The sequence below is a fragment of the Phalacrocorax carbo genome, chromosome 4 (assembly GCF_963921805.1).
Source record: "Phalacrocorax carbo chromosome 4, bPhaCar2.1, whole genome shotgun sequence".
NCBI lineage: Eukaryota > Metazoa > Chordata > Aves > Suliformes > Phalacrocoracidae > Phalacrocorax > Phalacrocorax carbo.
The window spans coordinates 72,796,106-72,820,001 of record NC_087516.1 but is presented as its reverse complement, the minus strand read 5'-3'; the positions used below and the strand labels follow the sequence as shown (position 1 = coordinate 72,820,001).

Here is a 23,896-nt window from a genome sequence, read left to right as displayed (position 1 = left end):
AACGGATATGATCTACAGCAAAAGGACCCTGAACTCAATGGTGAAGATATGGGTTTTTCTATAAAAAGACTCTGGGGCACATGGAAGTGATTCCTGTTTTTACTGTACATACTAGTATTTTCATATAAAATAAGTATTATCAGTAGCTTATGCTTGGACAGTACTCAAGGTGCTTGGCAGAGCTAATTAGCTTGAAGAGAAGTAGTGAATTAACACAGTCCTGCGACCGCTAATGTAGCCCTATAATTTCCAATTCCAAGCCATTTTATGGTCGATCAGCATGAAGAATGGTCAGAGAGGGAGATAAGGTCTTTTTGTATGTATCCTTGCAGCCGTATCTGTTAACTTGCTGAAAGTTACGGCAACATGAATCATTCTCAGAAATTCAGATTTACGCTTTTAATCAATGAGATATGTTTTTGTAGGATCTAGGCCTTTGGCACCTCTGAATATGTGATTCCGTAGTTTTCTTTTACCGGGACATCATCCTGTGACCACTGAAAACACTAGGAGAGAATTTCAAGAGGAGTTTCGGACCTGTCATCCTTCTGGCCTGAAAATATCCCACAGCTGTGAGAATTCTAACACCATCTATCAAGCAGGATCGGATCATAGTAAAGTGAGGCAGTAAAATATATACCAAATGGTTAAAAGTAAGAAAAAGGGAAAATGTCTAAGCATAGTAACTACTGAAAAGCTGCAAACCTTGGAACTGGTTTTCACAACAGATAGTAAATCTTAAATTTGCCTTTCACTGGTTTTGGTGATATCACCAATTGCATGGTGGTGCTGAGTGCTGTTAGGACTCTGTGGATATCTTGGGTTATTAAAGGTTTCGTGCTTTACTTCCCATTGCTTCATCATCTTCGTATTAACCGCATGATGATGAGTCTGCAGAAAGGTGGTAGTATAATGCACACCTTGAGGCAGAGACAGTGAAGCTACAGCACTACACTTTTTGAAAGTAAAGTACTTTGTGAAAGGTTTGAAAGCACAAATTACAGTGACGCGTGTTTTTACCTGGCAGAGTAAGATCAAATATTTATCCCATTTGATTGAAATGGTTCTAGCCTTTACCTAAGCCAAGCAGGAAAATTCATAAATTTCATGACTTTGAAGGTTTCGTTGCTGAGGGCATATTTCATAAAATTCTTTCTGTTGGTATAACTAGGGCTGGTTCGTCCGCATAGTAATTTTTGAAAAGAAGTGACTTGATGCCTGAAGATGAAATTTAGACACCTAAATCCTAACTGTAATCCTAAAATCCAACTTGACTACTGCTGAACTTTGGAGGCACCTGACCTCCACAGGTGCCTCCTTTTTAATCAGAAGATTCCCCAGGTATCCATAAATTGATTTTGAAGCATATCTAATTAAAACTTTGTCTGTAGAAGACTGAGCAGATTTACCGCATGTGGCTACAGGCTGTTAACTTTTTAAAGATGTCTTATCCAAGACTGAGCTTCACCACAAATGCAGTAGTGACTATTTTCATTTAACGACATACGGAAGAACCAGAACATCGACGCTGCTGTATGTGCTTCCACACATTTGTGCAGGCACGCTCTTAAAAAAAGTACTGACTAAAAAAATACCCTCAGGATGCGTGAGCATCAGCTTCAACTCAGTCCTGGGCTTAATCTAGAAAAACAGAGCAGACCTCTTCCTTCAGGTGTGTTTTTTAAGAACCCTATACCCCGTATCTTAAGGAGAGAAAACAAGTCCCTCCCTACCTGTCTCTCCCACAGCAGTAACCCCGAATGGACTTCTGAGCGTTAAGGAGAGAGTAAGAAATGGTATGACCTTTTCCAGGAGCATTTTCTGTTGGAAAGCTGACAGTAAAAATACCAGTCAGAATGGCAGCAGGCAGTTCAAAACAATCTCCAGACATTGCATTCATTAATAACCTTGATGCATAGAGAGGTTTCGGTATTATGTTGTATCAGCAGATACCAAAAAAAAATGAAGTGTCTGACATTATGGACCTTAGGCCTGCTCTTCAGGTCAAACCCACAGGTTTTCTGTTAATGGGAAAAAGAAATGAGTGCTTATGCTTGGGTGCTTAATAATTCAAGCTGGAATGTAGGAATCTCAACTTTCATCATCTGCTCCAATTTAAAATGAACAAAATGAAATGAAATGCTTGAACGAAAAACTCTTAGATAGGGAAAGCAAGGACTAAAGCCTGACTGCCATATTTCGAGTAACAGTTTATTCACATTTATACCTAAGCTAGAAGTAACTCTTGATCCTCCCATCTCTAAAATCGTCCCAACGCAATTCCATGTCTGTGAAACTATTCCAAGGGTTTTGTTTTTTACACAAATACACAGTTAAAATACATTTTAAAATGTTTATAATGGAGAAATTATCTTACAATGGACCTCAAGTCTGTTTTAGTTAAAACATAGTATGGTTCAAGTGTCATATAACATTTAAAAAGTTATGCCATACCTCAGTTGTTTTTAGAATATTTAAATATTTTAAAACAATCTAAAATAAAGTGGTAATACTGAAAGTCTTCAACAGACAGGTTCAGGTATGAGAACTACCATAAGAATCTGAACATCTTAGATGGCGATTTCTTTTTACCTACGAAATATGATTATTTTTTTTTAATCTGAAATACTTAAGAAAGGCTTCCAAGTCTTTTAATAGAAAGGGTTAATTAAAATCCAGGTGGCAATTATTTCAAAGTGTGAGTGTGAGTGTATGTGTGTGTTTCAAATTCAGTGTAACACTCTCTTATCCCTCTGGCTTTCACAGTGAATTGAACACTAACTCCCTTCAGCAATTTTGGAAATCTCAATTTGTAGCAATTATGATGAGAAACCATTACTTGACAGAAAGAAAGAAGAATTAGTTAAGCTGAAGAAATGTATCTAGATTCCTTTTAAAATAATGAGCACACACAAATAAAAGGGGAATTCTTGCCAGAATTCTACAACCCCCTTTTTCAATTTGCATGTTAAATTGTACATCTACCGGTTTCTGTTAATTCAGCAAAATAAGAACTTCTTCTAAAAGTAATTGCATTATTAGTCTACCTTGGCAGTAATGATCCTGAGGTGAAGGTAGGAAGTAATCGTATTTCTAACTGTGTCTTTTTTTTTAATAATTAGTTGTAAAATTACGTTGTGCCTTTTCTGCTCTTGAGAACTTTCATCTTCTGCACTGAGCCATATTTAAGCTAAAAGGCAGACTTCTGCTAAAAAGGCAGATTTCTCAAGATTCTTTTGGTTAGTACTTGTTCAGCATGTCGGAAGCCAATATTCTCGCACCTTTTTTCAGTTGTAAATTGCTTTACCAGGCATTATTTTCATTTTCATTAAACTTTTCCATATTACTTCGTGTATATTTAAGCTTTTTCCAATTATGAGAACAGGGACGCTGGAAAAGCGATAGCAAAACCTTGACCAAACAAACAGGGAACAAGCGACCACCTCCCCCTCCAGACCTACAACTCTCACAAAAGGAGAGGTTTAAAAATCTAACAAACATTAGTAGCGTACTAGTTGCCGTATATCTTCATAAAAGTTTTATCTTGCCTTTCCTTTCAGATTTCTTTTGACATTTAATTAGGTCGAATTGTATTTATATATATTAAGTGTATATATATAAAACTTTATTCATATTAAAATAGTCCCTGTTATCTCCTTACTGCCTAGAAAATAAAAATAATGTCTTTTTTTTTTTGGCCATCTCTATCGATTAAAAAATAAGCTATTGCAGGTGTGAATTTAAGGGAAATGTTTTCTAGTAAATCCTAGAAACATGGAGCCTACTATAACCTCTCAAGACTGTCAGCTGTTGTTTATTGCATATATTGACCAAAGGCTAGAAAAAGCAGCCCTGTATCAAAGATCTTTTATGTTTAAACAGAAATAAAACGTTCCCTTTACACATTCTTTTTTCATCAGCTAGAAAGATGCTGAACTTGTGTAAATGTAGAACCCAGAAAAGGGGAAAAAAAAACAACCAACAGAATAAACTGTTGAGGCTGCCTCAGTGAATACAGTGAGACAGTGAAAATTAATTCCTTTTCATCCTGATGGCTTGCTTTCTTACCGTACATTGTTGCATTTTATGAGTCACTCCACATTATGCAAAGAAAAGGCTTGTCACTATAATTTAGAATGTAAACCCTTCTTTTTTTTTAATTTTAAAACAAAACAAAACAAAGGTAGAGAGATCAGTGTCAACAGTGTAGTATTATTTCTGTCTTCTCACCTGTCATTAATATCATTTATTTATTCCAGGTCATGCGGGCATAAGGCAGTAATTACTTGCTTTGTTTAGACAAGTCATTCCATTTAGAAGTAGAGCAATTAGAGATTTTTAAAGAGGAAATTTAATTGCATCATTTATAATTTTTCGCCTTTTACTTCTGGATATGTTATACTCCTAGCTGCATTTTTTACCTAGTATGTATTTTATTTAGTACATATCAGGATGACATAATTCCCTCTTACACCAAATACTGATCAAAACTCTGTTCTGCACTACAGAGTCGTCTTTCACATTTTGCACATTTACAAATACTGATTTCAGGGAGTAATTTCCCATTTAATATCTTTGAAATGGTTTTGAGGCTGGAAACATTTTCTGGGCACACGCACAAGCTATCCGATGTCAAACAGAAAGCAACATAATTAAGTTTTCCATGCATGTCGTCTTAATTTTTCTTTTCCTAAGGAAACTAAAGCCATATACTCTGCTTTTACTGTGCCAGGGAATATTAACCTTAAGGTCTGCATCAAAAATCGAGGGGAGCAGGGGAGCGGACAGATCAAAAGAGTTGTCAAAAAGGAAATGGAAGATCACTTGTAAAAACCAAAACCGATATTTGAGAGTTAACTCAAATCGATTACCTGTTCTCCAACGAGCAATATGGTGGAGGGAACATTTGTCATCCAAGTAGTCCAAAATGAGCAGCAGTGATAAGCGATACTATGCATTACCAAGAGTACTACACGACCAGGACTAGCTACGAGAATTATTTAATATGATCAGTCATTTTTTTTGCTGCAACACCCATAAGTTAAGGGTTTGCAAATGTTATCCTGACACTGCCAGAAACAGACTCACATTGACCTCAATATGTCACCAGAAGGGATTTCTGGAAATTCTTTTGTTTTCCATATGGCATCTCAGTATATTGGAAAGACAAGTGTTCTACTATTTCTTTATTCAAGCAAAGCGCTCTTTTTTATTGTTACAAAATATTTATTCATGTCACATTACTTTGCAAAGTAGTATTTATTCTGCACCAAATAGTCCAATGAAACAAACTTTCAGTTTCATGAATGGTGGCTAGATTGAAAAGCTGAATTAGACAAGATCAAATTTATTCTGTCGCATAAAGTAGATGTTAATTGCATTTATTCAGTCTGATCATTAGAACATTAGAGAATCCTGCAGTCGGGATTATGAATTAGCATGGCTGAGTCCAAAGGATATAGTAGTGAGTATATGGATCTATTTTATGTGTGTCTTGGAGGGTACTTTTGGTTTTTGTAGTTGTGATCTGTGGTGTGACTCCAGGGAAATGTGACAAAAATGGAGATTACCCCACTCTACTTTAGCTTATGTACAGTTTACATATTTCACAGTTATTAAACTCAAATGCCAAATGGATTGGTTACATTTTCTCTACTGAAATTCTTTTCTATTGTACCCTCAGAACCTGTAGCAAATGAATCAGGCTGACTCTCTCAAAAGAAAAAAAAGAAGAAAGAAGAGTTCCCAAGCAGCACATTAAAGGTCTCTGTTCCACTAACCTCTGTTCCACCTCTCTTTGCAGATGTTTTATAACGAGAGATTGAGGTTTCACTTGTGAGGAGAAAAGGCATCTCATCTGCTCAGCTGGAGGGGCAGTGGACAAGTACGGAATCAGAGGCAGCACCTGCAGCCCCCCCTGCAGAGCGGCAAGAGCCAGGGGAACATCTGCAGTGAGTATCGTCCTGCTGTGGGTAGAGTCCCCTCGCTCTCCTTTCTGCTTCCAGCTTCGGCTGAGACCCAGGCAACCATAAACCACTCGGCATTTTCCCGCTGCCGTGTCTGCTGGTACGGAGTCAGCCCTGTCACTGAGTAACGACAAGCGAATGGTCTGTAGTGGCACGTGCACGCAGGGACAAGGTCACAAGTGTCAAAAGCATAGCCGGGGCAGGACAGCTACTGTTCTCTGGGCTGCAAGAGTTAAAACTGTCACCTGCTTACTCCTGGCTGGAACAAGTTTGCTGGATAAATGGGGAGAGAGTAGCAGCAAATGTTCAGTTAAGGGAGAATTGTCGATGTGAACAACTTCTAGAAAACTTCTGAATTCTTAAACCATTCATTGCAGTACTTCAACTTTATTTGCACTATTGAAGTATCAAAACCTCAATCTGGTATCCTACAAAAAAATTTTTTTTTCTAATTTTGTGGTTTTGTTTACAAAACAATGCTTAAGAAAAAAAGGGTAAAGTGATTATAGCACAAGACTTAATGTTACATATTCATATTTCACCCAAATACTACTTTCGCTCACAAAAGAAAATATCCTCAAGTTCCATGCTAACCATTTTCACGTACTAAATATTCTTGGGCTGACCACTATAGGTTTCCCTGTAGTGCTTCTATACAGGTACTGATACTGGACAATAGTGAAGGAGTTCCTCTTGATCTGCTGCTTACTGATGTAAATCAAAAATATCTTTCATGTAGTAAAAGGTGTTACTCCAGTTTATATGACATCAGAGGTACCAGAGGTACCTCTGATGTCATATCAGAGGGAGCAAACTTACATTGGTGGTTAAAGAAAATTTTAGCAATACGTCTTTGGGAGAAGCCAGTCTTGAATTTTGAATTTTGAATTTTGAATGGAATTTGAAACTGTTAAATGTATGTTATTTTTGTATTTTTTTGTTTTGTTTTGCAGTCTAGTTGATTGACAAAGTCTAAAAATCTGTTAAAAAACAGAAGGGGACCTCCAATATTTGAAAATGAGACAATAATAATGAAGATTATTCAAAGCAAAGACGTGGTGTGTCAATAATCAACAGGTAAATTGCAAAAGTATCAGAAGTTCTTGAATATTTCTATTTAAATGAAACCAGCAAACACCAAACAGTTTGCAGGTAATACAAACAAGTATTGTTCTCGTCTGTCGGCTTCGAAACCCCTCCTTACTGTTGACTCCAGATTTCTTTGTTGCAATATTTATAAACCTGCTCTCACATCTCTTTTAAGAAAATGTGAATTAACCAAATAATGAAGCTAAAATTATTATCTGTTTGATAGCTGTTTGAATAGAAAATCAAAAACTTGCTGTTACCCAGCAGCACGCCGGAGACTGCCTTCTTTTACCAAAAGGTACTCGTTTTATTACTTGTAAAGATAAAGACTAATTAAATGTTACACAGCCTTTCAGTAATTCAAAAGCTCTGCTAATGAGGAGTACCACCCTGTTAAAAAAGTTATAAGGCAAGCAGGTCTGAAGAATGAAGAGAGCCTATGGGAGCACAGCAAGTGCACCAAGAGCCACCACGGTGGCTGGCAGCTGCCTTCGCTGCCGTGCCCGCATGGAGCAGTGGCTGTGCCGCAGGTCAGCGCGGGTGCGCTCTGCCACTGGGGCAGCACCCGGCGAGGGCGTTTTTCGGTGCTTTTTGAAACATAGATATCCAAACTGTACATCTCATACAAGAAATCTGACCATTCAGGAAGCGGTGAGAACCCTTCGACCCCAGTGTGGGAAATCACTCAGGACCAGCGTGGATAGAGTTCACAGAAAACCCACGTACCGCTAACTCTGCAAACGTATTTGCACGGATAAACCTTTGTGTCTTGCGGTACGTGCTCTGGCTGCGAGCAGGGGGCATATATCACTCTTCCTGATGGATTTTGAGTTCAGGGCTCATGACATAGCAAGGTTGCTGTGGGGCAAGGTGGCAAGTAAAGTTACGAATCATGCTGGGCTTCTTATCTTCCTGCCCAGCTGAACATGGAGAGCCATTTTTACGGGAAGCTACCTTCCGTTTCCTCCTATGGTTTTTACAGAACAACAGGATTCCAGGCAGATCAGGTTGTATCTAAAGACACATAGGCACAAATACGTGTGAGTTTGTATAAGTATGTATGCACATGTATGTATATCTATGTCTCTGTATATGTGGTACCTATTCATCTACACATATTTTATATGCCTTGTTGTGGTTTAACCCAGCAAGCGGCTAAACACCACCCAGCCGCTCGCTCACCCCCCCACCCCCAGTGGGACTGGGGAGAGAATTGGAAAGGCAAAAGTAAGAAAACTTGTCGATTGAGATAAGAACACAAAATAATAATAATAATAATATTTATTATTATTATTATGTCATGAAAAGGAAAACAGAGAGAGAGAGAAACAAAGCCCAGGGAAAACAAGTGATGCAACCACTCACCACCCGCCGACGGATGCCCAGCCAGACCCCGAGCAGCAATCGCTGGCCCCCAACCAACTCCCCCCAGTTTATACACTGAGCATGACGCCATATGGCAGGGAATATCCCTTTGGCCAGTTGGGGTCAGCTGTCCCAGCCGTGTCCCCTCCCGGCTTCTTGTACACCTGGCAGGGCTTGTGGAGCTGAAAAGTCCTTGACTGCTGTAAGCACTACTTAGCAACAACTAAAACATCCCTGTGTTATCAACGTTACTCTCATATTAAATCCAAATCGCAGCACTGTACCAGCTACTAGGAAGAAAATCAACTCTATCCCAGCCAAAACCAGGACGTGCCTATATTTGTTCACATGTTTTCCAGTGCTCTGTCTGACTGTAGGAAGCAGTGGCTTAATATGTGACTTCCCTGTGCACTCCCCTTATGCTCAGTTTCACTTGGACTAGCTGAGTCCCTCGGGATGGCAATGAGTTAGAAAAACTCTGTATTTTGAATACTTTTGTCAGCATTGTCTGGAGCAGAGCCCTAAATGGATGGAAGAGAGCTTAACCCTCTCTTCTGTTCAGGTGGGTAAGGGGGGAACTAGGACTGTCCCTGCCTGAGCTGTCTGGCTCCCCAAGTGCAGGGGCACAAACGCTGCTTGGAAGGGGTTAAGCGGCTCATTTCTGAAGATGTAATCAATAAAGGCAGGGATTAGGTTATCTCACCCAGGATGAAGTCTAAGGGCGCAAGTTTAGCTGCAAACTGTAGGTTTATCCACCTATTTGTGGTTGGTATTTCTTAGAACTCTAAGTGGTTGCAATACAGGGAGGAAAGGTTGTTTTCTTCTTTAATTTTATGTTTTGGTGAGTAAGCACAGTCAAGGTTATTCAAGCTCAGTGCTGAGTTTCTTTAAATAGAAGTGAATGAAGGGTTAATACCTCATTCTAGGAGTTTGGAATTACATTTGAGCATGAAAAGCAAGATTCATTTAAATGTGAACCTTTTCAAATTATATTTTCTGTGAACTGGTGCCAACTCGATTACAGAAACGGCTTTTGTACTGATCTGGTTAGTAAACTGCCTTTTTGTTTTAAATCTAATACAAATGCTTAAATTTAGTGACATGCATATATTGTATACATTCATTTGCTTTGAGTATTGGTGATTCTGTCGTTCTTTAATAGTCTGTTCTGGGAAATAATCCGAAGGAAGAAAAAATTACCTTTACTTACGAACTCTTTAGAAGGGGTACACACAGAAGGAATATGAAAACAGAATTCATTTTTTAATATATATCATTACTACTAAAGGATCTTAGTGCTGGGCCCTACAAGGGACTAAACTTTATTTAGACTCTCCCCCTTATATCTCTAGAGTAATGAGAAATAGCCTAATTTTTAATGAGAATCAAAGTCACCATAAAAATTCCGATATTTATTCCCCTACATGAAAGACCAGTGATTCTGTGACTTGCTGATTTCCAGACTGATAAGTTGTGTAGTCCTCCTGATGTTCATCACCGCTGCTGGTATGGGTTACTTTCGGAGAGAGACTGGTAGTGGAGCAGCTTGCCGGCATCTGGACGTGATAAGAGGTCATCTAGCAAAGCCATGCCAGGTGACGCATCTGTATGTTCACCACATGAAAAAATGACTCTGCTGCACTGTCTCGTCAGGAAACAAAACGGCTCGAGATATTAGTCACATGAAAAAAAGAGAAGGCTTTATAACACAGAAATCATAGGAACTTCAGTCTTCCTTTTAAAGCCTTTCTAAAGGAGGCAAATAAATATCTTTTTACAAAATACAGCCAGACCATGAATTTGAAAAACCTTTGTTGTTTCTCAGTAACAAATACATCAATAACCTATAATTAAGTCAGGCTTAGTTGTCTTATGCCCTTCCTGAGTATAAAGAATGTTAACAATATTTGAGCTTCTAAAAGCCATGGGTCCTGAAAATCTTCTGTTTCACTCTTTGGAGCTGGCAGGAATCTGTGGGAATTTTCATCAAGAGAATTGTATACAGTTCTCTCTCACATATGAGTTCCCTGAACAGTGAATTGTTTTTCCTGGAAATGCTAACTATTGAAAATCTGTGATACAAGATGAGGATGGTCTTTGAGTAGTCATTGCATAGATATGATCAAAAGAGGTGCATACATCCTACAGACAGCCTATATTCCTTATTTCAGCATACCATCACATAGACTGTACCAGTAAATGGGCATAGAAATAGCTTTCCTTGAACTTTGTCAGCTAAATGCAAATATGGCACAAAATCTTTTCTCCAAAGAGTTAGGTTCATATTTATGTGAACTGCTTAACTCCAATTTCCTTGTTCGGTATTTCAGTGCCAGAAATAAAGTGGATTCCATCAACAACCTGAGATATAAATCTTGAATGACTGAGACCTTTGGGAACTGGATGGAATAATGGATTGAATGTCATCTGTGTATGCAAAGTTGACAGAATCTGTCAATCTTTAGGGAAGCTTCGATGTGTGTGTGTTTATATACCTGTGTGTCTAAGGTGACTGTACTGTGAGAGTCCTTAGTTTAAGTGACAGCATATCTGGATCATTAATCTGGTCCCTCATTCTTACGGTGCCTACCAGATCTCAAGGCAGCTGAGGGAACAGTCACATGTTCCTTTCGGAAAGAGCTGGAGTAATTTAAATATCTTAGGAGCCACTAATCCCACGTGGAAAATGTTTACTTCCATAAAATAGGCAACTGGGTGTGTCCCCATACACCACAATACCCAAATCTGCATTTTGGTTTACACCTTTTTGACTTAATTTGACTGCACTGGTGCAGAAAAATCACTTCTGATTTTCCATTTTGCCACCTGAGTTTTGTGGCTTATAACTTCCAGCTCGGGAGTGGTGATGACCAGCTGTAAGTTCATTGCACTGTTAGTCACTCTTGTATGCCTGGAAAAAAAGTGCCTGTGTCCTGAGTAAACGCGGGAACCAGAGATACGTGGAGAAGCTGAGCACTTCAGAAAGCTTTGAGAGAAAAGGATGTTTGGAAAAGTGTTCTTTCTGTTGAGATCTCAGCTGAGAATCTCCCCCGCTTCCCAGATGAATGTATCTTGAAACAGAAATGTGTGAATCGTGCTGCTCATCTTCACGAGTATCCTCATCCCCTCTGCCTAGGGCCAGTGCTTGAGAGCTGTGATATGCACCGAGAATGGGCATTCGCAGCACGTGGCTTCGCCGAGGTGTACAGCTACTCCTACACAAGGATGCCTGTTGTAAATTGAGCACGCTGAACAGCATGTGGCAAAACCACCGGTTTCACTTCTGAGACTGTCAGCAGCCCTCCCGCTCTTCTCCGGGATTCTGCTCTTGTGACCTGGAAGCAGACCTGCGCTTTGCCAAAGGTCGCCCTTGATTTTTTGTCCTGTTAGGGAAGCACAGAAAACAATTCGGTCTTACCCAGCAAAACACAATTATCCCACCTTCCAGCACATTGCACAAGAGACAGGGCAGGGATCTGGCAGCATTCCAGATCTCAGCGTAAAGGGAGCAGAGGAGGAAGAGGGTGAGTGACTCCCCCACCCTGTTCTGGCAGGGAACGGTTCTCTGATAAAACCACTTTGTTGCTTCTTGCATACGGTAACTCCTTTCCCTCCCTCCTTAATCCCCAACTGTGCTATCTGATCTGAGCCAGCCAGCTTTCCTTATCCCTCATTTTCTGATGACTATTCGCTATTTGAACTCTTCTAATAATTGATTATATTATGTTAAAATGATGGATAGTTCTAGGCAGACGAAAATCAGGTAGATATTTTTTACTGCTTTCATAGTTAGTGTTCAAGGACAGCCTACTGCAGGCTTCACTGGAGCCACTGCGAGGGCTTTTCCGAGAAGTGGTGAGGGAGCTCCCACCTTCCAAAGGAGAACATCTGTAGGGTAACTTTCTCATTCTCCAAATAAAAATAAAAGTCTTAGAGAATGCAAATAAATAGGTTTTATATGATTAACCTTCTCTTTTTCTCCAGGTTTATTTTGCTGTAAAATTTCTCTGTAATTGGACCCCCTCAATATCTTGTGGTCTATCACTCTCAGGTGAATTACTTAATTCATTGCAGCTTTTAATATTGAATTTCTTGCACAAAGGAGATGTCAAATATATTGTCTTTTCTGTGTTATGTTATTTAGCTTTATGAATAAGTTGAAAGGTATAATGATCATCTTTGGTACACTAGAACAGAAGAGTTCTGGGAGAAAGAAATAGAAAAGTTAAATTAACTTTTTTGCATTGCTAACAATTCATAATATATTAATGAAAATCCTCACATGCGCCAGTGTTCTTAAACTTCGGGCTTGCAGATATTTTTTCTGTATTTGTAATTCCAGGGCGCATAAAATTATTTTTATGTTGCAGTTTAATATCGGAACATTAGCGCAAGCACAGGAAGCTTGCGGATTCTAGAGGAGAATCCTGATGCATGTGCTGTCTTAGTTCACCAACCTATACTATCCCTCCGCTACTAGATAGTTTCCCGAAGCTGGTAGACAGCAAACCTAAACAGAACTCCATAAACATCGATCATTTATTTCATTGCAAAGTTAGCCTTTTTAGTTTAAATTGCAGATGAGATTGATTTGAACCAACCTGACAAAATTTGCAATGAAGTAAGTTATGGACTTTCCTCTCTTTGGCTTCAAAGCTCAACTGTGAAAAGTGCACAGGTGCAAAAGAACGGCTCTTCTGGAATTAGTCCATTTCAATAAAATGGTTGGGTCTAAACTGTCCCGCGGGAGCGTGCCGAGACCTTGGTCTCCCAAAGGATGAGCTAGCTCATGCGCCCTTATGCTCAAGTGTCTTCTCCACAGATATGGAGTCAGGCCATGCTACATGTCCCTCATTTTAGACCTGCCTCCAAATATTTAAGACATATACTGGAACAGAAAGCAAACAAAAATGTTGTGGTATATAGTTGCCAAAGAGGGTTATTTTTATGTTTAAGTTTTCATTCTGAATGTACATTTTAAGATGAATACTGAAGTTTTCCAGGCATTTCAGCTGGATTTAGTGGTCTAAATTTCCTGTACTCAGGAGTAAGTATTGTACCTAACTGCTTGGGTTTTGCTTTTTATTTAGCCCAGAAAATACATTGCTGGTTGTTTTCTAACCACCTATTTATAGTGATCAGTATCTGACTTGCTAAAGACAATGGCAAAGGTCTTCATGAATTTGCTGAACCCAGCAACCTTTTTAGGCTGCATGGGAACAATGAGGACTATTAAGAAAAAGATATTTTTGTACATATTTTTAACCATCTTAACTACGAAATGTTGAAAGAAAATAATCGGTTTCTAAATTAGAGCAAATATTTGAAATGAGATTCCTAACTTGGATTTCACTAGTGCTCAGTTACACAAAGCATCTAAAAATTGAAAGCTAAGGGTTAAAGCTCTAAGTTAAAGGAATAACTTGACAATACAAAATGTCTTACCTGAAGGATATCAAACTTCTAAAAATTCGCTATTAGATAAACTAGTCTGTTGGTATTCTCAAAGGAGGTAATCGTTATGTAATTATTTTCTTGAGACAGAGAGCATCATCAACCACTTTTTTATGAATTTTATGACATGCTAATTTCCCATCTGTCCAAAGCAATATAGACTCTACACTTTAGATCATTCACCATAACTTAATAGCAAAATTGCAAGAACTAAATGTCTGTTCAGTCCTTCTGAAGGTTAGGTATAGATGAAAATGTTTGTGTTGTTCATATTGGAAGGAGCATTCCCTCTCAAACATGTCTCCAGCGTCAGTTATCAATGCCTTCATGTTGACAGTCATCAATAAAAAACACTTTCTTGGTATGGAAATCCAGGCCCAGACGCTTACAGGATTTGTAGTACTTATCCGTAGCAACTTCAGCAGGTGCAAACAGATGGCTGACATTTCTGTTAGGCCATAAAATGCAGAATACTACTGTCCTGCTACGCCTAACTGGAATCAATTAAGTATGAGGCAGGATATCAGGCTGTGAATCACAAGTCATTTGTTTCCTGTAAATTGCATAGTTTGTTGGGTTTATTTTTAATGTTTCATTTCATGGAAGCCCCAGGGTTGGTGGAAAGAGCAGCAAAAAAGGGAGGTAAGTTCATACTCGAAGCAGTTTGAACTTAAGTTGGAAAGTGAGCTTCCCTGTTAAAATCTCTGAGAATAAAGCTAGTTTTGGAGGTTACTGCCAAACCCCACCTCTGGTGTAATGTTCCTTCTCATATGACCTCCTGAACTCCTTTCTAAAATATGCTGGATCAGTCACTTATGCTGTGCTTATATGGCTAAAACAGAACGAAAAGAAATAACAATAACCTTTCTTGAAATTATTTTTCTGAGCTTGATCATTTCACTAATGGTCAAAGAATAGTTGTGTCAGGACAACTAATGGATGCAGAAAGCTGCAGCAGAAGTAGCTTCAAGGGACGTTTAAGAGCTTTTTAGCTAGCTTTGGGAACTCAGAGTCTAATATTTAGATAGAAGAAAATTGCTGTAAACAGAGGCAACTGAGTGCAAAAAGGACAGAGGGTAGAAAAAACTTCCAATGTGAAATGCAAAATTGAAACAAAGAGGGAAAGATTATTAAGAACCTAAAAAAACTCCACTGTCTTTCCTCCTAGTTCTGACTTGTATAGCAAAGCATAAGAGGAAGGTGTAAATATGATAACAGAAATTTCATTTCACATCATGCTCCTGTTTTATGTCTTCACTTTTCTCTGAGTCAATCACAGTCCTTTACTAATTACTGCCACAAAGCTGAATAAATGGCAAAGGGAAATATGCAACATTTCTGTGTAGGGTGAGTGTAGTGACATTACCTCAAAAGAATAAGTTGATGTGACAATGTTTTAAATATGAGCTGGCAACCGCTAGTGAGCTTGCACTGCCTGGTGTTAACCTTTAATTTGTGAGAATGCTGTGAATAAAAATTAACTTCTTTACTTAGTATTTCTTTTTTTCGGTGCCTTCAAATTGGAGCTGTCATCATTAATGTTTTGAAAAGCTGTCCAGTTTCCCCATGCTTTCTGTAGGTTCCTGTTTGTCACCTGATTCACTCTTCCAGAGCGGAAGAGTGGAGGGCCAGTGGAGGTCTTTTCTCATGTTACCCAAACAAGGACAATTTCATAGTCTAGAAGATTCAGAGTAAAACGAAAATTCACAGATGTTCATATTCAAACTCCTGTACACTATTCACATGCCTTTCAGATAGCCTTGAGCTACCCCTGGCTCCGGCTTCTGTTAGTTAACCTCCAAAATATAAGTCATGGGAAGAACGCACTGAATCCAGAGGAAGTGAGCAAATCCTTAAAAATTGTTGCTAAGCATAAATGTTCAGATCCATATTTGTAAAACTTCCTGAAAAGCAAAGAAATTCTAGTAAATATTCTCCTTTGCTTTCTCTACTCCCCCCCTCCCCGTGCCTCAAATCATAGGATTTACGGAGCTTGGGGAGTGTATCTATGACACGAAAAACACAGGTTTAGTGGCTGAATGAATCTTTGCATCCTAAAAGAGCAGCCTGGTCCTGTAAGATATAACAGTTCAGAGCTCTGTAGTTGTCTCAGTATCCCTTTAATAACCCTGCATTAACTTCAGTGCATGCTTGGCCATTCACAGGCGTAGGGTATAGAAGTCTGATCTGCCACCCACCCACTTATTCATTCACCTAGGTATTATGATTTTCAGAGTAATTATTAAATCTCATTGGTTTTCCCTAACTGAGGAATGTTTTAAAAACTTATATTCAAGAGAGAAAATATTAAAAATGAAAAAAAACCAGATTCAAATTATCTTTTTGTTTTCAGCCAAACTGAAAAATCAGTTATTCACACAACCAAGAACTGTTTGCTTTCCCAAGACTTCTTTACAAAACAAATAAAATATGACAAATACAAGTGAGTCTGTATAAGCAACTAGTTCAAATCAATATTCACAGCAAAAAAATCATGTTGTACGGTGTATGTGAATTGATGTCAGTTAAAACCTCGGAATCTTTACACACTCCAAAGTAAAAACATCACATATGGTTTCAGTATATAGCTTCTATTCTGTTAAAAAAAATCCAACTTTTTCCTATCATCTTTTTTTAGGAGAAGTAAGCTGTTGAAGTTACATTTGTCAAAGCTAAATCCTGTGTTGGAAGCACACAATGAAAACATAAAATGAATTGCGAGAAATGCATATAGAGACTGATAGTCTGCCTCTCATGAATACTTTTAAATATGTATTTCCATTTACCTTCTCCAAAGTTAGGGAGAGCAATAAAAAGAAAACAATGAATTTCTTGTTACTAGGTGGGCAGCTTTTGCGATGGAATTTAGAAGTAATTTATGTGATGGAACTGGCAAGATACACACCTAAGATGAGATGGAGACACTGGGGAGCTTTGAAGGGAAGTTATATAAATGTGAAGTAAGGATGGAACAGGGGGAAAGGAAATAAAGATAAAAAGATTTTAAATATCTGAGGGCAAGGTAAAAGGAAAGTAAAGGCCTCAAATACATTTCTGTGTACTCTATTAGCAATGAAGGACCCAAGGAATATGATCAGAGGGAGTGCTCTTGTCTAAAACAAAAAGAAAATATCAATCTGTGTTTGTTTCTGGCAGAGGAAACATGCTCGTAGGATAGAGGTTCTTTTCCATCTCTCAATTTTGAATGCCGGCATTCAGGTAGGATACATATCGAATAGGGTACATATTCTGATAAATATCCTACAGTCAGGATAGTTAATAGGACAGGATGTCTTATTTGTGAGTTCCTCTAGGGAAGAGGCATATTCTGCAGAGAAAATGCTACTTCCTTGCACCTGATGGAGCTAACTCTTAAATCCCCAAAAAGGCACCACGGGACACGCATGGAAAGTAGCCATACAGTGTCCCCAAGCATGTGCCTTTCTTGTATCTGTGCTTCCACCTTCGGTTTCTTGGTGCTATTGTTGATGTGTGAGCTCGGCTTGCTTCTTTGCTGTGTTAAGGTTGCTGGCATTGTTATACCACCTCCTTCGGATATTTGCTGCAGCTTTTACTGGCAACAGAGTGAATAGAAATTATAATTCTGGCATTAATTAGCTGAGAATCTGTACATCATTGGAGAGGGCAGAGAATATATTTCTAGAGAATCCTTCAGTGAGAGTGTTTTTGAAAGCTCTGTCGTGGCTAGTGGATTTAAACACTGAAAGAGAAAACAGTATGTGGGACACGTGAACATTTCAGAGAAAGCCATTATTAGTGAAAGACTAGCTAGAGCGGCTAAGAAGCAGCCTGGTGGGTACAGCAGAATGGAGGCAGTTGGCTGAGGGCTGTTCCATCACGTTGGCAGAGCACTGTACTCTGGAGATATTGACAGAATCAGAAACGTCCTAGAGCAGCTCCGCTACAAATGAGTACATAATAAGATACCATCCATGAGACATGTTAAACTTCTGATGAAAAGCGCAATGATGTGATTATTTATACCATAATTTCACAAGAGGAAGTGGAGATATTTATGAATGATTACTAAGTCAAATAGTCTGATTCTCACAAAAGGCTTCTAATTTGTCATGACTTGCCACAAAGTAGGGATGAATAAAGTCAGGAAATTAAAGAATTGCCACATCCTTTAAGAGCGAGAGAAAGGAAGCAAGCTGAAAGTAGAACTGGATTGGCCGCAGGTAGTACGCTACCTGTCTTCCTTGAGGGTGGACGTGGACCTCATGGGCATCTTGGGTTTTTGGGAGTCAGCTTGACTTACCCAAGTCCTACTTTTGATTTAGATTTCTAAATGCTTGAGACTTGAAGTCTCAAAAGATGAAGTTGCAGAAACCCTGGCATAAACTTACTGGAAGAAGAATACATTTCTAATATGAATAATAGATTTCAATTCGGTTGATACTGAAGGAAAAGTGAGATCTAAATGCTACTTGTGAGATTAATAAGAAAACTCTTGAGGTGCCACAAAATGCATTAGGGAGGAAGAAAAGAGCTAAGAAGAAGGAAAAAGCTCAGTCTGGATATTAGAGACGATTGAATATGGAAGGAAAGCAGAACCAAAGGTTACATCAAAGAGAGTTTAACAATCCAAAACTTAACTAGCCACGAATGAGTACAGCAGATCGGCTGAGTAGAGGAGAAATTAGAAGACAACAACAAAGACTGAAAGAAGATGTTTGATGTCACCTACAGCAAAAAAAAAAAGGCTGAGGTCCTGACATGCAGAAAAGCGAGGGCCAGGCAGATGAAAGAATTCAGTGAGGCACGTACAAAAATAAAGAAGTCGTAAAAGGTATTTGTTCAAAATGTAGAAGAGAACTATCTCCACTAAAACTTGACCATCTCCACTCAAAATTAAAAGGGAAAAGCATAGAAAAGCAGCAAGTCCAAGTAACGTACTAGTAACATTTCCTAAGTAGGTGAAGAGGTTGTTTCTGGCTCTTTTGAAACTTGGCAATGGACAGTTGATTTTTGTGTACAGTCCACAAAAAAAAAATTGTTTTACTTGACATTTTCAGCTGAATTGTATAGACCTATGATTTTTCCACTTCTAGGAAAACTTATTGTATTGCACAGTATAAAATTATGAAAGAAATATCATAGCATTACCTTAAGAATTGAGATAAGAATATATGTAACAAAATATTGAAACGTTAGTAAGAACTCAAGGTAGTGTGTATGCATTTTAGCTTTAGTCACACGAGTAAAAAAGGCAGCGTGCAGGGTAACATTAGATGTGGAAAGGAGATGTGAACCAAGATCATCACAGGTAGACAGACAGACAGCCAGACCAACCATAAGCAATTCGTAGCTCTACTTGTTACCTTACGTAGGATAAAACAATTTTGATGAGAAGTATCTACATTTACCTGAGTTTTATAGATAGTAAATGAGTAATATATATGAATATGCTAATGTGTATGCTAATGTATACTAATAGGCTCCCATTCAAATAGCAGCTCTTGCTATCTTCAACTAAATCTCATCCATTGCTTTAATTCATTATTTGCCACATATTACTGTATCGGACACTCTAATCATACCCAAATGTTTGGTAGATTCCATACACTGATAATGCAGAATTTCTGGGTTCTTGTATGTTTCTTTTTTTCCCCCAGTTTCATGTATGTTTGCAATGATTAATTCCTCCTAAATCTACTCTAATATTTTACATTTTAACATGGACGTTAACCTACAGTCTGTAATTGCCATGACCTCTAGTCCTCTTTCTGAACATAGGCAGTACTGCTGGGATTCTTCAATGACCTGGTAGATCTGCTTGAAATCTTCATCACTGGTTCTGCAATCCTACACACCAGCTCTCTCAGAATTCTTGGCTTGAGATTTTCCCATTCTTTTACCTCAGTTCATTCAACTAATTACATTATTATTCTTTTTGTCACGGTAATTTCCATAACTTTGTTCCCAGTGTCTCTCAAGCTCTCACGCCTAGCTCAGTTGTCCACACTGAAAACTGAGGCAACATATTCATGAATTTCAAGGGTACGCAAACCTCTCTGCAAAGGTATCGACATCACAAGGTCCGGTTGTATATGTTATCCCTCTTTGCCTTTTACAGTCATACCATTAGCCTGCAATAAATTCTGCACCATCACTTTGTCCTTTAATTTTTCTATGCAGGGCACATAGCTCAACACCTCCACTTTATCGATACTCGCCCTCCAACATGTCGCTGGTAACTCTGCTGCTTCCAGCCTGATGCATTTCAACATTAATTCTGTTTCTTCATATTGCTCCCTAGGCTCCTGGAATTTCTACATAAACATTACTAATTTGTTTATATTATGATAGTTTTTCTCCCTCTGTTTCATTAAGAATATGTTTTCTAGCTTTCAGTGATGACATACACACCATTTTCTGTGGCCAAGGGAGATAACCGGAATCTGGGGAGACACATGCCTTTGCTAGTCGGTTTTGGTTAATCTTTTGTCAGTGTCAACAGCAGCCTCCAGTTTCTCTGGCCCACAGTTGTGTTGCAAGTTGAATACACATGATTTCTGCTGACAAAGCCTTCAGAGCAGGTGATCTGACTTTCTGTGATTTCTGCCAAGATGTTTGAAAATTTTTTTTTTTCCCTTCAGCATAAGAAGAATTATCTAATGGTTTCTGTTAGTACCTTTTGATTCAATCTCTGCCAAAGTGTGTTTATTTGATATGAAATAATACTTTGCACTTTGGTCGTATCTTCTGCTAGAGCAAGTCAACTTGCTTTACAAATATTAGTTAGGCTTCCCAACGCTCTTTCTGATAGCAAAATGTAATTATTTCAGTTAACAGACAGGTTAAAGCAGCCACATAGAGAAGCCACAGAAGAGCTGCGTCTAAAACTCAGTCCTCTGCTTTAGCTGCGAGAAATTATTTGCTCTCTGGTTTAACTTGGCATAGCTGGGTTAATGTTCCTCCAGCCGATGTCAGCGTCGGTGCCTGGGTTACCTGCTAAGGTGAATTTCATATTAAAGGATTTATGAATAAATTATTCCTGTACGGTTTGTTAAGCTTTCTCTTAAGATCAGATTTATTCGCTATCCATATTCAAGCACTACTGTCTTTATTAGATGGTTTTGTCTTCACTCCTAGAAAACAGTACCAGAACCTGGAGGTTTCCCAGGACTCTGGATATACAGATTTCAGCTATAAATATATAAAGGAAAAATGCGGGCCAGCAATAGTTCTTTCTCTTAAGCTCACTCTTCACCTCACAGTTATAAATATAATCCAGAAGCCAATCTAAAAACCTAATAAAATGTTAGAGGAAAATATAAAATATGGGTATAAAATTCCAACCCATGGAATTCTGTATATAATATCAAATAAGCAAACTGTCTGTTGCATGTAGTAGTTCCCTCCTCCCTATCCCCATCCGAGACTCTGCTCCTGTGAACTGGCAGATAAACAAACAAGCAAACCTTCGTGTACCTGTAACCCTGTTCTCAGGCATCTTTTAATGCCTGATGAAAAGCATTTACTTGCTAACTGCTTAATTATCCAACTGAAAGTCTGTTAAGCCAAAATAATAGACTGCAGACTTTGGGGGGATGTATGTGTTCTTCTTTTAATTGAGTTTTTGGCAGGTAGAAGAGGTAAAGTTGAAATATTCAAAATATACCTGTGATGACGTACGCTGGAATGAAAAAAAAGGGAAGAGAAAAATAAAAAGCCTACCACGCTGATGGTACCATACACCAGGTAAAGCACAATAATGTACTTTGATGATTATGCTGTGACGAATAAGAGGGGGAAATGGCAGTTGAGTAATTTTTAAAAAAGATGGATATAAAGGATTTTGGTCTGTGGAAAACTGAGATGAGAACACCTAGTGAGCTTCATTACCTTTAGATTTATGCAGATGGTGAGTGGGTTTATTTCAGAGTGAAGTTTTGGACTTCTATGCCAAAAGTTCTCATACATCCTGGTTTTGGCACCCAGGAGTTTTTTTAGGATATGGCCCTTATGGCAGGAATATGAAATTCTTACTCATGTTGCATCGCAAACTATTGCACCAGGCTTTCACCTTTTTCTACGTATTCCATAATGTGAGCAATTTCACTGATTTAATGGCATGTTGCAGTGCTTTCCTGTTGGTGGATATTTACCTTCCACCGTTTGGGGTCTTAATGAACTTAGCTCAAATGTTTTGGAGTGAGGTGATGCTCAGTGTGAGTAGGAGCATCACAAGATGGTTCATTCAGTGCATAAGTCATCAGAATGTTTTGAAAAATCATGTAAGCAGCTCCATAGTTATGTAAAAAAAAAATCACCATAGAAATGTTTTGTCTCTGTGATTACTTTTTCTTACTAAGGAGTCACCCTCTGCCTATTTATGAATTTTTTTTTACTTTCAGGCATTTGTTTTCCTCTGTTCTAGTCCAGTTGCTTGGGAAATAACTTCATAAAGGTTTCCTGCAGAAAAATAATTATTAGTAAGGAATGCAATAAGAGATTACATGTGGAAATACACACACATATTTTCTACCCACGTTTAAGTTTCCTATGTCTCTGCAGAGAGCGTCGCCTACATCTGATTAAGGAGTTTTATTTGTCTGGCATCTTCTCTCACATACTGTAGTGACTTCAAGTTTGTAATCAGTGCAGAGCTAGTGGGCAGTCTACTCTGTTGATAATCAGCAGAGGAAGGCTAGATACTGAGAATTTGTTTCCCCTTCAGAATTGTCTTTTAGCTGAAGATGAATTTATTATCAACAGCCTTTTGGTAAGACTAAAATAGTAAAATAGATGTCTGTGCTTCATGCCTTTGATATCTCTTCAGAATCTTCATCATTTAATCCAACAGTAACCTAGCTTGGTGGTATATTTCTTTAAACACCTATTTACATGTTTTCACTGGGCGTTATTGACCTCAGTACTTCCATTTTATGGGCGTTGATAAATAGGAACAGAAGAAATTTGTCCTTTCAGTTTTTATACCCCAAGGGGATCACCAAGAAGTCCATAGCCTCACTAACACGAGCACATCCCCATGGACTTGATGATCCTGGACGTCTTTTCCGACCTTAATGATTCTATGATTCTATAAAGCACAGTATTGCTTTATTCTGTGTTCCATAATTTGGATGCATTTGGATATTGATGTATTTGCTTATCTTGAATTGTAAAAATAATAAATACTGTGAAATCTTAAGCTGATAGTCTGTGAACCTCAAAATAAAAAGAGAGGCTTGTTTTACATATGGTATATTTCTGTTGTTTGGATGGTTTTCCAGATAACCATCTGTAACAGAGAAAGGATGGCAAGAAAACTGATTCCTCATACTTGGTTGCCAAGATTCATGAATATCTGCTTAGTATGGCATGTTGCCTAATCAGAGGCTGGTTGGACTCTCTGTCACAGGTTTCAAACAATAATGTGTTTAGAGCCTGCCTTTGGGATCAATCTAACAAATTTCTGCACATATGATCAAACTCTGTAGAACTGTATCTGCTAAAAAGAAAGAAAAAAATAAAACAAGGAAGCAGGTGAGGAAAAGGGGAAGGACTAATAAAACACTGTAGGAGAACAGAAAGCCAATTCTGACCGCCAGCAAAACCATACTGCTTCCGGGCAGTTCAAATCTAGGGAGATTATTTGGGCCAGAATATAAATGTGTGAGTAACAGGTGATAATAAACAATAGCACCAAGAGGGACCAAAATCGATCACCTGAACTTAAGGCACATGTTACCCAGTAAACTTAGTAAGTCAGTAAGGTGCTCGATCCAAACCCTGCTGAAATCAGGGCAAAGGTTCCCTAATATCTTCGGCAGGCTTCAAGTTCCGTAGTACCTTCTACACAAAAAATAATCCATCTAGATATAGTTGTATCTGATCCAGAAGAACACATATCATGACAGCAGCAGTAAAATCCAAGGGATCTAGCAAAGATCTAATATGGCAAAAAAAAAAGTTTCATTACTGAAATACAGTGGAAATTGGCAAATAAGCTTTATTGCAAAACAGAAGTTTGTTTTAAGCCCAAATAAGTA

The 23,896-nt window shown here is 38.4% G+C and overlaps 1 long non-coding RNA gene across 1 annotated transcript in view; it reads left to right on the top strand.

Moving 5' to 3' along the window:
* The window catches only part of LOC135313171 (uncharacterized), a 359,101-nt gene that overhangs the window by 145,480 nt on the left and 189,725 nt on the right, over positions 1-23,896 (top strand). The window contains exons 2-6 of the long non-coding RNA XR_010372793.1: positions 5,804-5,951; positions 6,920-7,043; positions 7,282-7,353; positions 20,246-20,437; positions 21,488-21,602. This is a non-coding gene — a long non-coding RNA (uncharacterized LOC135313171). The remainder of the gene's footprint in view (positions 1-5,803; positions 5,952-6,919; positions 7,044-7,281; positions 7,354-20,245; positions 20,438-21,487; positions 21,603-23,896) is intronic.